This window comes from Pseudochaenichthys georgianus, chromosome 13 (assembly GCF_902827115.2).
Source record: "Pseudochaenichthys georgianus chromosome 13, fPseGeo1.2, whole genome shotgun sequence".
Lineage (NCBI taxonomy): Eukaryota > Metazoa > Chordata > Actinopteri > Perciformes > Channichthyidae > Pseudochaenichthys > Pseudochaenichthys georgianus.
The window spans coordinates 29466230-29482104 of record NC_047515.1 but is presented as its reverse complement, the minus strand read 5'-3'; the positions used below and the strand labels follow the sequence as shown (position 1 = coordinate 29482104).

The 15875-nt window shown below is 38.2% G+C and overlaps 1 protein-coding gene and 1 long non-coding RNA gene across 2 annotated transcripts in view; both read right to left on the bottom strand.

Moving 5' to 3' along the window:
* Positions 1-15875, bottom strand: part of LOC117457585 (leucine-rich repeat and fibronectin type III domain-containing protein 1-like protein) — a 220192-nt gene that overhangs the window by 137395 nt on the left and 66922 nt on the right. The gene's annotated exons all lie outside the window — the stretch shown is intronic.
* Positions 10048-12416, bottom strand: LOC139435008 (uncharacterized). The gene is made up of 3 exons (XR_011644280.1): positions 12325-12416; positions 11518-11597; positions 10048-10993 (listed from the first exon to the last, which is right to left on the bottom strand). It is a non-coding gene; the product is annotated as an uncharacterized lncRNA (long non-coding RNA).

Below are 15875 nucleotides of genomic sequence, written 5' to 3'. Positions count from 1 at the left end.
AAAAATTGCTAAGTATGCACATGTTATTAATAACACATAAGTCAAAAACTGAAATGCAGATATGTACATCATGGTAATAAACGTGAAGTTGCAGGAGGTTATGTTGATCTTGCATGTATATTGCACACATGATGCCTTCCTACCCTACTTGTCTGGCTTAGCACGGGTCAATGTGAGTGTCGAAGGCAGTTCTTATAGAAGATAAAGGTCCAATAATGAGAGAGGATTCACTTGAGACTTGTACCTAAAGGACAAATGCAGAATACGACGCACAAAGAGGAACTGTTACCATGGCTACCACCAGTTTGCTAATCATAGAGTCCATTTAATCAACAAATCAAAGATGATTTTCTCTCGAGAAATGAATGTCAACATTCAAAATGACCTCATTACACCTGCCGTAGAGTTTTTCAAGACTAAATTGGATTAGAAATGTTAATCTCCTTGATGAGATCATTTATGTTTTAATAGGATACACAGGTCTATTAGTTTTCTTTTTTTCATTTTAATAAAGCAAAAGTTAAGAGGGCAGGTTGAGCAATGAACATGTTTGATATAAGTAAGCAACATATGACTTTAAATACAAGCAGTAGCATCTAACTATAGAAGCACAATGCAATATATAGTAAAGGATGGCAGTCTGAAAGCAGCAGAAATAGTGCATGCTTATCAAAGACATATTTGAGTGTAGTCCATTTGTCAAACACATAGAGTGCCAAATGCAACACATATTAATTTATCTAATAAACTGGAAATGACAAGGTACAGTATATTTAGTGAGGTGAAAACATGTCTATCAGAAAGCATTGTGGATGGTTAAATGCTGATGTCATGACCTCTGAAAGCTCCCAGCTGCCAGCCAAGCCTTTTAGCACTACACGCACAACTTCACAGTGGCAGAGTAAAAAATCACACAGTATGTCCGGGAAGCATGTGTGTGTGTGAGTGTATACACCAAGGGCACGCAGTGATCTGGACACAGTGCTACATGTGATATCCAGCTCTGATGTTGTGTGTTCGTCCATGCTCACACATATGTGCCCAGTGCACTTAAGAACACTAAAGCTTGTAACTACAAGCACAAACGGAGATACTGAACACACAGTGTCCTAAATATGGAAGCTGTCACAGGCACTCTCACACATACAGACACACTCAAAGGTTAGAGTAAGTTCAAAATATGTCTCACCAAATATGAATGAAATGACTTGATTATTGATAAGTGAACTGTGTGAAATACAGACTTATAAACAGCGCTGCATTTCCCAACTGCTTCTATAACACATGTGCACAGCAGTCACATAAAATCTAAGATTGTTGGTTCCACGCATCAACATTTGCGTTTAAAATAATTGAATGAAACCTATAGAAAAACCCTTATATCACAACACATGCACAATTCATGTCTTTAGAGGAAGAAAGCGTGTTGTATTTGTCTATTTTCTAAAACAGCAAACGCACTGGCAACTGTATTACAAATAAGAGCTGACTCCATCAAACTCTGCGCGAACATACATTTGCTGTTTGTGTATGTGTGTAAGTGAGTTTGTTCATTTGATTTTGATATACAGTATATTTTTGATATCATATATTTATGGAAATGTTCATTACTAAGAATTACTTTTGCAACTCTCAGTTATTGTTCTGAATCAGATTAAGCCAAATTAGAATACATTGATATGAATACAGTTGATAGGTTGACAATGTAGTATAGTCTCACTTTATACAATTACATGTCTTTAATCTTGTCAGAAGTAGGGAATAAGTCATCTATGCAGTAAGTAGGACAGCACATTAGACAAAATATTGTTAAAAACTCGACTTCACTGTTTGAATACCCCTCAGTCACACAGACCCACACACACAGACAGAGACATATCTGTATGCAAATTAAACTCTCAAACACAGATATGAAGCTTAACATGCAGACACACTTACACACACATAGAGCCCCAGCTGGGCAAGGGATTTGAGATTAGGCGGGAGGAAGCATATGAATCTATCATACACAACAGTCAGTCACACATTACTACACAGATACATCTCCAAACATTCATCCTGATCCTACACATCAGCAGAGATAAGTATGTTTAAGGTTGTGCACACTAATGTTCACATTATCAGTCTTGCACTGTGTACCGCCACATACAGTAAGGTCCTCACATCTCTGATAAACAATTGCAACTCCAAGCGGTGTATTAGCCTCCAAGCGGTGCATGAGCCCTATTTTGCTGAAATAGTACCTTCAATCAGATATATGTGTTGGCTTATTTTATTATTTATTATTTTATTTGTTATCGTACTTCCCTTTCGTAGCTAGTGCTTAAATAAAGCCACTTTGGAAAAGAGTAGGATTAGTTGGTCTGTCTGATGTTTGAATTCACTCTGCCATTTCTGAATCTGAGGCAGAAGCATTTGAGTTAATTCAAGGGGAATAAAAAGTAGAATAACAACTGAAGGAGACATTAATTATTTCTGATGCAAAGCACAAGTTTCGGTGGAAATTAAACCCTTGGTAACTATGATATCTGTGTTTTGACTGCAGGAGGATTTTGCATTTGGATGGGATAGCTGTGCTTAAACCATGATAAGTAATTTTATTTTAATAATGAATAAAGGGGAATGACTAATTCATGTAATGAATCCTCACTGTCAGCCACCATGCAGCTTCTACTGGTTGGACTGTGAAATATAAAGAACAAATATATTCATTTAGTTCAAAGTGATGACTGGTAGAGAGGACTTGGTAGAGAAGGGTAAGTGAGAAATGGAGGGTAAAAAAGAGGAATGAGGAAGCTAATAAACAGACATGGAGAACCTGAGAAACTTTACTGCATCTCACCCTTTCTGTCTGTCTTTAAAGTCTGTTGAGTAGTTCAGTATCAATCAATATGGCTTCATGTGAGCCAGCTTAATGGAGAGAAGCAAAAATGTACTTAATCTGAAGGAAGTGATCCCTAAAAGACCTTTTGACATGAACCCATTACAAGTAAACACTGTGGAGAAGAACAACACTGTGAACAAGAACATTTATATTACGTTACCTATACATCTTGAGCCCCTCTCACCCTAAATCAAACAAAGGTTTCGGTAAAAGCCCTTGGTGACACAGATCATTTGTGCAGGTGACCAGTAAAAGCCTTATCTCTATTCCCCGCCTCCAGGCCAACTTTCCACATGACTGACGATGATTGGCAGCTGCCTTTGCTGTCCCTTATCGTCCTCTCTCATTCCTGTCTGCCTCCTCTTTCTCCACTTAAAGCCTTAACAGTCAGTTTGCATTTTTGAATAAATCTGGAAAATATGGTTGGTAATGCAAGTATAAAGTATCATATCAAAAGAGAACATACTTAAAAGGGAACATACCCAATAGTAGTGGTAACCTCACCAATCATCTGATAGTCATGGGGATTACTACTCAGACTGCGACGGTTAAATTATGCTGTGGCTGTGGAGCTTTGTCAGGCCTATGAAATGCCCCTGATTGTTGGTTGGAGACTGCTTAAAAGATAGCTTGCGCTAGAAACTGAGGATGTGGAGTTGGTATTTACCAGGGATTGCCTGATAAGCATTAGCAATAAAAGAACTAGGACCAAAAAAAAGACCTGTGGTACGAACTTAAAGTCAGGACATCTCAGTCAATTCTGCATCCGCGTTTAACATTTATTGACGTTTGTCAGACATGAACATAATTCCCTGTATTACAAACAAAGAGATATTTAGTCTGTTCTGGCACAATAAGTAAAACAGGCAACACAAAAGTGTCCCTTTCCTTGAACTGCACAGTAATGTGACGATTAAACTTGACGGGTCCTTTTAACAAATGGTGACTGGGCTTAACTGTGCTATTAGAGGTCTTTGATCCCCACAATGTAGTCAATAACACATCCGTAATGTTGTTTTTGACACTGTGCATGAACTTTTGAAGTCAGAATGGCTTAGTGGTAGCGAGTCTGTGACCTTGACCAAATCAGCCTCACAAGCAAAGCGTGGGCAGCTTGTAGACCGTACACAAAATAATGGTGCAGTACCCTTTCTCTCAAATGGATTCCATCTCCCCTCTAAAAAGCACAAAGGCACCCATGTGCAAAATTACACACACACACACACACCCATCAACACACACTACACACACACACACACACACACACACACACACACACACACACACACACACACACACACACACACACACACACACACACACACACACACACACTGAGTCTGATCTTGCACCAGCCTCTCTCATCTGAAACAATTTGATCTCCCCCTCTCTCCATCTCCCAACCACTTACAGCACCACTATTTCTCTCTATTTAGCCTGTCCACATCGACGGGGAGGCACTACATTGTGTGTGTGTGTATGAGTGTGTGTGTTTCACTGGAGTGAGTTGATAGGTCTCATGGAGAAAGCCAGACCACAGCAGTTAACACTGACCTCTCCATTGCATTCTACCCACCTCCCACACAACACCACCACCAGTCTCTCGCTCCCTCTTTCATGTCTGTCTATTGCCTCTTCTTGCCCGTTGGTATATATCACAGTCTTTGTTTCTGTCTACTGCTTCTCCTTTCAATTTCCTTGTTTTCCTTTAAACCCTGCGCCCTATCTTTCATTTTACCATCATCCCTGGCCCTTTTTTCCTACATTTTCTTGGGAGTGTCCGCCAGATAACCAAGTTTGTTTTATATCCCAAGCTCTGCACTCTCCTACCCTCCATTGCCCCCTCTCCATTGTACTTGTCTTCCCTCCTTTCACCTATTTTCTTTCACCTAAAAAACCCCTCTCGCTGTGCAATAACAGCAATCTTACCGGTTCATTGCCTCATTGCCACTGACAGATGGATCCTATAAAATGATGTGTTCACAAACTAAACCTCCAAGACTTTTCAGTATGACTTTTGAGGCATGTCAGATTTCGCCATGAATTCCTGCTCATACGATGTATATATAAATGTGTTTCTAGCCAGTGTGTTTTACTTCATTTAATTGTATTTTAAGTGGCTGGTTTATAAAAACAGTGTGAGCTATATTTGGTCTCAAAAGCTCAGAGTTTATTCCCATATGGAAATGTATTTTTGTGAGATCCAGTTTGTTCTTACTGACAACCAAACTATACTTTTTACCTTTACAATGTTTTACTTTTGTGACATCCCATTATTAACATTGTCAATTATATCTAGTTCATTTTAATCAAAATCAGTCATCATGACCTTGAGATGATAAGTGTCCTAGATGCTTACCATCACACTCACACATCATTGCCTTCTTCCTCCATTTTGTCAACCCCTCAATTCAAAATCCTAACACTCTCCCCATTTGGTCATCTCTTCCTCCATCTGTTTCCCCTCCTCTACATTTGTCAGCCTCTCACTCCATTTCCCTCATTTGATCACTGCCTCCTCCAATTGCCTGCCCTCCAATGCTCTGCTCCCTTCTGTATTAATTACCTCCTAATGTGTACATTCCACACTTTATTATCTATATGAATTCATCCTACAATTACTGTGTCTATTTAAACTTATTTTTAATAGGATGCATTTACCCTCTTTCAATGTCTTCTTCATTGCCATCTTGTGAAAACGTTTTTTATTTGTCTGTCCTCCCTTTATGACACGACTGTAATTTGTCCTTCCTCCCACTATTATATCTGCTTGCCTCCCCTCACCCTCCTCACCCTCCCCTCCCCCCTCCCACCTGCTCCGTGTTGCATCCATTCACTGGGCAGTGATCATTTACAGAACTTCATCTGTTTATCCACCCCGTGTGTGCGTGTGCGTGTGTGTGTGTGTGTGTGTGTGTGTGTGTGTGTGTGTGTGTGTGTGTGTGTGTGTGTGTGTGTGTGTGTGTGTGTGTGTGTGTGTGTGTGTGTGTGTGTGTGTGTGTGTGTGTGTGTGTGTGTGTGTGTGTGTGTGTGTGTGTGTGTGTGTGTGTGTGTGTGTGTGTGTGTGTGTGTGCGTGCGTGTGTGTGTGACTGCCTGTGCAGTTGTAATGAGGGGGCTGGCTGATCTAAACTTTGCAATATAACCCAATCAACCTGTAGTAATATATTTTTAAAAATCCATTTACACACATATTGCTCCAATGAGCCATGGTCTCTGTGACACACGGTATCCTGTGGTCCATTCCCAACACTTGGTTTCTCCCGGACCTCATTACTGTGCAATTTAACAGGTGCATTTGATCTTTCAGTGTTGCATCTTGTCACCAGCTCGTTTTTTGATCCACCCCCGCTTCACACCCTTTCTTTTTTATCCTTGTCAACTCAGCTTGTTGGTCTCTGTCCTTTCTCGTTCTCAACCCTCTGTATATTTTACATTTAAAGACACCAACTGGAACTCTTGGTTTTTAGAATTGCCAAAAATACTGCAATAGCTGACAATAAAATGTGAATATATTTGTTGAATTGTTGAAGGGTTATTTGCAATTGTTGTGGTGTAACACAATTGTTGAGACTCTGAATACACCTGCTTGTTGTCATTCTCAGACAAATGTAATTCTCTGTCAAACGCTCTTCTACATGTCTACTTTCATGGCAGCCTGTCTGTATCTCAATTTTTCTGTCACTCTTTCTCTACGGCTCTTTCAACTTTTAATTAATTTACTGAATGCTTTGTGGCATGACGTGCAGATCCCCATATTTTTCCGGAGTAGAGAAATGTAAGTGCATTCACTAATGCTCACATTCAGGGTTGCAATAACATAATAGAGAATTATATGCAACATTTTTGGTGTTAGCATTGAGGCATAAATCCTCATGAGACACCTTTGCTGCATGCTGAGTAGTTTCTCAAAAGAGTCCCATTTAACAAAAAATCTCCAGTATTTACTACATGACGTCTACTTAGGGGACACAAATGGCCTAAGGACAGCAGCCATTGTGCCATTTTGATTATACTCCTATTCAATAGCCAGCTATAAAGAAAACTATGTAATTGAATTTATCCCCACTGATATTGCATTCAGCACAGGCAACCTCTCAAGCCATTTTCAAATTAGAACAGTGGATAATGTGACATTGTGTTATATGGATAATGAAGAACAGTGATGATGAGGCCACTGTATATAAAGAAACCCAGTTGTTATTTTAGGCTGACTCGATGCATCTCTTTATACCTTATATCTATTTACCTTAAAGTGCTTCGAGCACCAAGAAAAGCGCTATATAAATGTAGCTAATGTATTATTATTATTATTATTCCTTTAAAAAGCCAAATCTGATATTGCCAGGAAACATAAAACTACTTATAGATGCTTGGCAACTACAGACTTGCATAAGGTAAATATGGTCTGATTGAAATATGCTAAAATGCATCACAAATCAAAGCTTCAAGGAAGATAGGGAATGATCTCTCTAACCAAGTTTTCATATCAGCTAAAAGTCAAATGCTTTAAACATGGACCAATTATGAACTGAATCGAAACAATTGTATGGTTTATTCATCAATTACCACCACACATTGTTTGTCTGGATGTACTGTAAGGGCAATCTTGTGTTATCATAGACAAAAATGTAAAATGTTAACTGGAAAAAGGATGGTCAGATAAAGGGGAGGAGTCTTTATTTTTTAATTTATTTTAGCCAAATGGAGGGGTGATCTGAATTATTAGAAAAATATTGAGGCTTTAGCAAATATGGTATCACATGTGTCACAAACATGTTCATATTTGGATGGAAATAAAATATTATGGTGCTCAAATGTCTCACCATCAACGATTAAGAAAACCTTATTACACTGTTAATATGCATCAATGCATTCTTGAATAATATTAACGATACAATGTATCGGCCTATATACTTAATGCGCTTCAGTGGTTTAATGCATTCACAGTCGTGCAGTTGCACAAACCTTATTGCTAAACTTCATATAAAGCAACTCTTCAGTAGAGAGCTGAAGAAACTCAAGCATGGCAAAGCCTTCTTTGTAAAAGTTATATTTAGCACTAGGTTCCTCTGGAACTTAAGCATTTTAATACAAATAATAAAAGAGTTGGATGTGTGAGGCTGCTTAATTGCCTGTAAGTTCTTCTTGATTTCAGCTCATGCATATCAACAGTCTTTTTCAGCCTTCCAGCTTTACTCCTTATTTTAAAAATGTAATAAAATGTCAAATGAAAGAGTCTGAAGTGACTTTGGAAAGCTATGCCTGTTGGATGGTGGTCTACCACCGACTGCGCCCCGAGGGCTTAGTCAGGAATCCAAGAAGAGAATTATGAATTACTTAAATCTATCCCGTCCGCATTTAAGACACAGATTGAGCAGACTGAAATCCTCCTGGAGGGAACATAAGAGAGAACTGATTTATGTGAAAGTATGAGAAGTGTCTCTTTAATGTGCTACAGTCCGGAGCTATTATCATATCTATATATTAATGTATCCCTTCACTGAAATGAGTTTGCAGCTCAGTGTCCTATTTTGAGAAGTTAGATTTTCTAATAGCCACTACTCGGTTAAGAGATTTGTTTCTAAGTCCAGTTTTATACCATAGGTTTTTTACTGTTTGTGAGTAAGTGCAATAAGTTTATGTTCTTCTCAACTTTTTACAGCGAGTGATAAGTGGTTGAACCGTGCCCTTCGTAAATGACTGCCTGTCATTTTTGCTTTCATAATATTTTGTCCTCCACAGCTTTCATTCGTTTTTTATTTAATTTTACCAGCGGAATAGGTCAGATTATTTCATATAGAATTGCAATTTAGTTTAACAATATTAACTTTGATTGTATTGGTGGTTGGTTAAGACATTGTTGTTATGGGTCCACATTTTTTTGAAACATTTTCTGTTTGGTGTGGGAATTATGAAGGTAGATATGGTGCAAAATGCGAGAGCGTGAAAACCTGATGTGAGCACTTGCAGAAAAAAAATCTGTGCCTGTGTGCATACATTTACACTTGTATAACATATCCACGTAACTGTGAACCAAATGTACACTTGTATAAAATATCCACGTAACTGTGAATCAAATTTACACTTGTAAAAAATATCCACGTAACTGTGAACCAAATTTGAAGTCACAGAAGAAAAAAAAATGTGTTGTAGCTTGTAGGAAAAAAATGAACTTAGAGATGAAATGTTCACTTGCAGAAAAATACACATTTTTTAAATATATTTTCCATTACAACTGCAACTTTATTTATTACAAGCTCTCAAATCAGTCATTACAACTTGACGAATCTGCTCTGTGGCAGTATAAATCGACGAATCTGCGGTCTTGAGTTTTGCTACACTTCTTGCGATAAATGTGTCGCAAAAGTAATTTTCACCTGTAGATCTGGGGGAGGGAGGGGGGTTGGAGCGAAGGGGCGGAGCTATCAGAAGGACGAGGCTCGGGTGACTGCGGGGCTAACGGTTCGTGTCGCTACCAGTCCGCTGACATGGCGCATCAATGAACGGTACATTTTGGCCCATTACTTGCCCAGTATTACTTTGAATATTATTATTGTGATTGAGGATTAAATCCGCTTTGAAGACCACCGTTTTATATCGTGCAGTTTAGCGGCGAAATAACGTCAGTCAGCCAGCTAACGCTAGCTTTGTTGAATTTATTCTAGCTAAACAAGTAGTGGTTGTCGTCTATACAGCAGTAATTCATATATTATAGCCTACTGCTTTGGCACTAACGGTTGATAACCGTTTATGAAAATAAAACCAATTGAACTGTACTGAAATAATGACAAGTTTTATAATTGTCTTGGGCTCCTGCTGTGTTTTTAAAGCCTTTGTAAATTATCCATGCTATTTTCTATTTAGAACGAAGACTTCAGAATCTTAAAATCCCTTAACGTTTGTATGCAATTGTGCTAAATTCAACTCTGGAATCAAGCAAATATTAATATGTTTGCATGACATTAGTTATTTATATTTTGCCATCACTGAACTATACGTTTAATACATTTAAGTCAAGCTAAGGTACATGTGTTACATGTGTACAGCTAGTTAGTGCTCTTACCGATGCCTCCTCCAAACAGCATAATAACCAGACTGTATCATTAAAACTAAGTACCAGTTCTAGATCCTTGACTTTAGACAAACAATTCAAAAGACAACATGTATTTAAAGACCAATCTTTATTTGAAGGTGCCTCTTAACCTGAGATATTAGTTATACAGTAATAGTATTGACAATCTAAAAAAACTGAGCAACTCAACAGTCAACTTTATGTTTCTTATTGTCTCTAAAGCATTTATTATTTTCATTTTTCCCCTCTCATATTCAGTGTGGACGGATTGAGACAGCGTGGTGTCCAGAGGGCTGCAGAGACTTCAGGGAGAAACCTCCGTGTGATGGACGTCCTGTCTGTTGGTGTGGAGAGGACTGAGGGTCTTTCCTCAGCGAGGAGGACCAGGCCTGATGGAGGAGCCCATGCTGGGCAAAGCTGATACCAACTGCACAGGCCTAGTCTGTCACGTTATTTGACTAAATGTGTTTACTTATACATTTAATAGGTTTACACCTTCTGTCCATATGTGCTTTTTATTTAAAACATTTGATTAACTTTTGGTTCACATTTCAAGAAATTGTATTTGTATTTGCACTCCTTTTGTCCATTATTCTTACTGAAAATGTTAGATTACACATTCACATCTGACTGAAGATTGGCCCCATTTATTTGTGACGTTGCAAACTCTGCGGTACAAGGCACAAGTGATGTGAAGCTCATAAAGTGAGGCACATAGAAATAATCAGCTGATGGAGTGTAGATGTGGAAATAGGTGCATTCGATCAGCTGACTATGTTTTTCGCCACACTTTATAAGCCTGACTATAACCACCCCTTCTCTGAGGGGCAGGCAGCGTCACACACAAATGATGGTCCTGATAGACTACAAAATATTCGGTGTGCAGATCTTTGTTTTCACAATAAAAGTAGTTTCTTAGTGAATGTCTTGTACTGGTCTTAAAATCTCATAACATCAGATTTTAATGTTCCTCTTGGATGTTCTTCTTGACCCTCAGAGAAGGAGAAGATGTCGTGTCTTTCAGGCATGTCCTTTCCTAACAAAAATTACAGGAAACATAAAACATTATTGCAGAACAAGTGTGTTATTTATGAAAGAGGTGTGTTTGTGTGTTATGGGGCTGTTGATATAATTATTTTTTAATTGTAATCAGATTATGAATGAACACTATGAAATTCATCAACATTGAAATATATGTTATTATCAAAATAATATTTAACTGTTATCAAAACATGCTTGCTCTGTTGTCTCACTGAAAGAATAACTTTTATCACGTTTTTTACAGACAATATTGAGAGATAAATAGTAGCAGTTCTCACTATGTGTTAAATATCTTTGCCTTCAATACATTAAATTAGAAAGCTGACAAAGTCATATTGCTTGTTAACATCTAAATGTGACTTTTTGCATGGAATAAACCCTCAACTTAGCTGATGTGTAGGTGATCTAGTATTTAGTATTGTTTAATGGAATGTATATCAGTGTATTCAAGTCAATACATTCATTTAAACCAATATCTTTCTTGATTCTTTGTACAGTATGAAAAAAGAGTCTTTGTACCTGAGCTGAAGTTCACTGCTGTGAGGAGTCCAGTTCTGTCTCTCACTCTCTCGTCCAGCCTGTCTGCATCACCTGGACACCTTAAACAAACAGATATATATGTAAAGTACCATGTGTACAAACAATATAACTGATTCTCTTCTGTTGAACATGTTGGATTGTGTATTGTCCGAGTCAGGGTCCTTTTTATTTTACTGTAACTTTGGAAATTGTGTTACCAATGCTTACTGTTTATTTGATATCAATTTGTAATACAATTAATAAAAACAACAAGGTTTGGGTTCGTTATTCAGATGACTGTGACGTTAACTTGTAAGCTCAATAATGAACTCCAGCTCAACCAACCATATTGTAATATCTAAGTAATCATCTTGAAATATGACATTAATAATTGTAATATACACACATCTTATTGTGAGGTTGATTTCACATACACTACTTTGACGTTAGCTAAATAGAAAATAGCATGGATAATTTACAAAGGCTTTAAAAACACAGCAGGAGCCCAAGACAATTATAAAACTTGTCATTATTTCAGTACAGTTCAATTGGTTTTATTTTCATAAACGCTTATCAACCGTTAGTGCCAAAGCAGTAGGCTATAATATATGAATTACTGCTGTATAGACTACAACCACTACTTGTTTAGCTAGCCTACACTCAACAAAGCTAGCGTTAGCTGGCTGACTGACGTTATTTCGCCGCTAAACTGCACGATATAAAACGGTGGTCTTCAAAGCGGATTTAATCCTCAATCACAATAATAATATTCAAAGTAATACTGGGCAAGTAATGGGCGAAACTTACCGTTGATTGACGCGCCATGTCAGCGGACTGGTAGCGACACGAACAGTAGCCCCGCTGTCATCCGGTTCGACCTGACTGTGACTGTGACTGACCCAAGCCTCGTCCTTCTGATAGCTCCGCCCCTTCGCTCCAACCACCCTCCCTCCCCCCACATCTACAGGTGAACATTACTTTTGCGACATATTTATCGCAAAAAGTGTAGCAAAAGTCAAGACCGCAGATTCGTCGATTTATACTGCCACAGAGCAGATTCGTCAAGTTGTAATGACTGATTTGAGAGGTTGTAATAAATAAAGTTGCAGTTGTAATGGAAAATATATTTTAAAAATGTGTATTTTTCTGCAAGTGAACATTTCATCTCTAAGTTCATTTTTTTCCTACAAGCTACAAAACATTTTTTTTTCTTCTGTGACTTCAAATTTGGTTCACAGTTACGTGGATATTTTTTACAAGTGTAAATTTGATTCACAGTTACGTGGATATTTTATACAAGTGTACATTTGGTTCACAGTTATGTGGATATTGTATACAAGTGTAAATGTAAGCACACAAACTCAGATTTTTTTTCTGCAAGTGCTCACATCAGGTTTTCACGCTCTCGCATTTTTCACCATATCTACCTTCATAGGGAATGAGCATTTTCATAGATTTACAAGATTTGTGTATTATATCTGATAAAGCAGTTAGGCATACTCTTTTAGATGTTGTCTCAATCCCACAGCTGCAGGGTTGTTGCACTTCTGCTGACCTCGGGCAAAGTTATAGTGGATGTAATTCACTTAAGCCATAATGTCTTTGGTGTGAAAGAATCCAGCAGTATCCCTCAAAGTAACACGATCCTTAATATATTTATACGTTCTTCCCCAGACTTTACAGCGGCAAACTACACTTCTCAAGTTTCACTCTGTGTTTCTATCCTGCTCTCTAGCTGCTGCTTCCTGAGCTCCTGTGACTTAAAGAGAAGAATGATTATAAGGATACATAATTACACTTTAAAAATCACAGAGAACTGGAACTTTCCAGATACGACTTTATCAGGAAAGAGCTAACATCCTTGACTGACAATGTTAAAAAAATCACACAAAAGCTATAGTGAGGTCAATCTGGAATAGTCTGAAATATGTCAGTACAAAGTCTACATTATCTCATGCTAGATCATTGTGTTGTATCCTCAGTCAAGCAAGAATTAGTGACATATTCCCTTATCGATCAATGATTTTGCCAAGTTGTCTTTCTATTGTTATTTATGTTATTACTGATGCTCTGCTATTTTAAATTGTAATTGGTGTAGTATTTGTGAGATCAACGGGCTGTTACCTTTGGGAAAATGATTAATATAATAAAATGCCCTTTAAAAAAAAAAATCTAATCACCCACAAGTTTTGATACTTCCCACTGCCTTTTAATACAACAGGGCTCTGCTTCCTGTTTCTCAATAATAACAGATCATAAAAAAATCACACTGATTTACCTTTCATTAATAATTCCACAGCCTACATTATGCTAAGGATCTATAGAGTGCCACAGTGCACTATAAATCCTATAACCCGGAAGTAAGTAGCATTTTGCTTCTGGCGACTAGATTTATGATTCAAAAATTATAAAAGTAGGATAGACATGTGGATATTATCCGGCTGAACAAAACGTGATCCGTGTCTTAAATGTGTGTCAACCACAGACATTATTTCGAGCTATATTCCAAAATCCTATGGAGAAATTGCATTGCGTTTTTGTCGAAGGAACCGGAAGGAGTTTACTTCCGGGTTTTAGGATGTGTCACTGTGGCACTCTATTGTTGCGCTTCTTAAACAGTGTTTTGACTCGTATTAACAGTTGAAAAAATGTGTGTACTGTAGTGAAATATTTGTATGTATTCATGTTAGCAAACTATGAATAAGCTTAAAATGGGAAATGATTTGTGTAAAAACTGTGAGCTGGATTTGGGGCCTGTTGACATGTGGTGTTGAGGACAAAGGAAGATGGGGGAAGGTGAGGGTTTGACTTGTATTCAACTCAGATCTAGAAGATAATGGAGCTGAGCTACTGTGATTGGGGAGACTTAAGATTTGAGGTATTGGTGATATTTGGGCGGCCAATCACGGAGGTCTGAAAGGGAGGATCAGATAACTCCTCCCATTGTTAAGCATGTATAAACACAGGAACCACGCTGTGTTCAGTCTTTTCCTCTGGCTGGCTCACGTGATTATCAGGTAAATATGGGATCCCAAAGATAACTGTATTGAATTTGTACTGTATTGATTGTATTGCATTGTCATATTACCATTAAAGTAGATTATTGTTTAACGGTTACTTGGTAGCTCTGGATTCCTTCCTGTATGATAACCAGCTTGTTAGGGACGCGCGGAGATTTGAAAAGCGGACCAGTAATCCCTCAAAATCTCCATCAGTACACTGAGTAAACTCTCCAAGCGCTAGCCACAGACAGTCAAGTGACCACTTGCAGGTGTAAGAGTTCACGTATGAGTGGAGTGGAGTGGTTGGTGGATGGAGATTGTACTAGTCAGTTAAGCTGATGCACTGAGAAACAGTCTTTAAAAGCACCACCAGTCACCTTTTACTTTCTGGACTAAGTGCTAGGGCAAACTCAGCAAAGTAAAAACACAAAACTGCACTCGCTGACATGTTTCTCAGGTAAAACAGAAAGCAAAAACTGCTGGTGTATGACGAATCTGACAGAGTAATTGTCAACTCCTATGGCGACTAGTTAGAATTGATGAAGGGAAACAGACTTCCAAATAATAACACAGATTAAAAAGAAAAAAGAGACAGGGTGGCTTCACAGACTCTGGTGTCATCCTCAGGCCTCCCTGAGGGGAAACACACAAACCACTATTCCCTTTCTGCATTTCATCATCTTCCCTTTCTCACACTGTCAACCTCCCAGTTTCTTCTTTATTACACACATGTTTCCACCCTCACTGTTCCTACATCCTGTGTCCTCCAACCTCGCTATTATTCTTGTTTTTTTAAACAAAAATTATCCCCACTTCATTACTTTAATGTGATTTATTTTCATCTCTATCATTTGGATAATGTGACCCTGCAACCAGCAGTTACACTGTTGGCAGCTTCAAAAGTATGTAAGAGAGATAGAAACACACAGAGAGAGGAAGAGACTCTATGTGTGTGTTTGTGTGTGTGTGTATGTGTGTGCGCATGTGCGTGTTGACTTGATGCCAGTTGGCCTGTGGAGCAGCAGGCTGTCCTAATCAAGTGACTCTATGGGCCCCTCCAACCAATCTGAATTTGTTTTAAAACGGCAAGCACACAGGGACCCGACACAATTCATTTACCCTCAACAGAAATTATCATGAGAATGATAAAAAATACCTTTTATCTCCTAATTAACATCTTTAACATTTGTCCCAGATTTTTAAAAAATAACAATAATTAAAAACTAAATCTGGGTGGTGTCAAAATTCAACTCTTTATTGACTTGATGTGACGTCTGTTGTCGTTAGTGAATGGTTACATGTTTTCTGTTAAGCAGGTGTCACCACCACATTGAATCATGACCCCAGTCAAAAACT